Consider the following 1,611-nt stretch of genomic DNA (forward strand, 5'->3'; position numbering starts at 1 on the left):
ACTCACATGCTTCCTAGGAAAACTTCCGAGGAGGTCACCCATCCCTAGATTACCCCAGGTCAAGCACGCTAACTTTGGAGTTCTCAAGTGATGGGCTATCGAAAAGAAGATGCATCTTGTTGATATAGGTAGTACCCATTAATCAATTTAAGCTCTCTTCAACTGTGTAGTCTCATACCTACATAGTCTTAGAATCATCACACTTGACCTTCCCCAGGCGGTGTGGAATTGCACAGCTTACCCGGTCTTTCCCCTTACGGATCACGGGATTCTGACTGTCACAATCACCCCCCTTATGGGCCAGATGTCCCCGTTGGCCACACTTTCGGCTGGGTCAAGGCTCTGATACCATTTGACAAAGATAATTCTCCCAAGGTATTGTCCTTTCTCTTATCTTCTCTTTTCTCTCTTAGTACATCTAAACATAGAGCTGACTAAATTTGAGTAAAAAATTGGGTATGACTAAATGGTGTTCATGGACAAAATTCATCTACATTCAAGGATGATATGATTGTGCATTTCCTTTCGAGATTGGCGGATATCTAGCTACTGTTTCATTGAAAATCAGATATGTGAAATTTGTTTAGACTTGTACAACTTGCATAGGAAATTTTCTTATTTAACCTTAATTTTCACCCTTGATGTAGTGGTCTCCACCAACTCTGGATAAAGTAGAAGAAGGAAAAGTGGACCTTATATTTCAGGAGTTCGAAGAAAAATTAGAGCTTCAGATTCCAGAAAAAGAATGCAGGTAACTGAGCCTGTTTATCTGTTACTCAAACCTCATCATTCTATATTATATCATATCACTTTGGTAAACTAATTCAACAATCTTTTTGGCCAAAAAGAAAAAAATAGGTGGGATGAGAAATATGAGAATTCAACCTATGCTTTATCTAAGGCATCGAAATGAGCAATAAATCTCATCAACAACATGAACGTGCTCATCCAAGTTAGCATCTTGTGCTTCTTGCAGGGTTGGTTTGTGTGTTTATGTGACAGTTTTTCTTACCTCTTGTAGTGTAAAAGGACTCTAATAAGTCACCAATCTATAGCTTTGTAACATTTCAGGAAAATAAATGCTCATTTGATCACTATGTGCTGAAGCATAAAGGAGTGTGTTATATCATAAAATAATAACTTGGAATTGGAAAGAATTATGTGGCCATTTCTTGATCACTATGGCCATTTCTTTTATATCCACGACATCGTTCATAATCACCAGTCAAGAAATAACCATCTAAACAAATAAAAAATCTCAGGCCAAAGCTATTTCGAAAGTTAGTTCCCAAAATCTCACTAAGGACTATACTTATTTATAAGAAATATAATTAAGCTAAGAGGAGCATCTATCGTTTCCATGACATCGTTCATACACGAGTTTAGATAATGAATATGAGTAGCTATTTAAATAGAAAATTAATATGAAAAAATTATTTGATTTGAATTGACCAAAAAAGTTGAATGTAATCACATTTTAAGACATAATTTTGTGTTAAAGGTTTATATCTTCGCATCATCGTTAAACGCGTTTCACAGAACCTTCACACCATATCATCCGCATCATTGTATTAATAATAAATTGTGTGTTTAATATTTCCTTGAGGAATT

At 35.7% G+C, this 1,611-nt stretch overlaps 1 long non-coding RNA gene across 1 annotated transcript; it reads left to right on the forward strand.

The window, feature by feature from the left end:
• Nucleotides 1-352: 352 nt before the first annotated feature.
• LOC133832336 (uncharacterized) lies at nucleotides 353-1,094 on the forward strand. The gene is made up of 3 exons (XR_009892569.1): nucleotides 353-375; nucleotides 648-751; nucleotides 859-1,094. It is a non-coding gene; the product is annotated as an uncharacterized LOC133832336 (long non-coding RNA).
• Nucleotides 1,095-1,611: the final 517 nt, after the last annotated feature.

The sequence above is a fragment of the Humulus lupulus genome, chromosome 1 (genome assembly GCF_963169125.1).
Source record: "Humulus lupulus chromosome 1, drHumLupu1.1, whole genome shotgun sequence".
NCBI classification, from domain to species: Eukaryota; Viridiplantae; Streptophyta; class Magnoliopsida; order Rosales; family Cannabaceae; genus Humulus; species Humulus lupulus.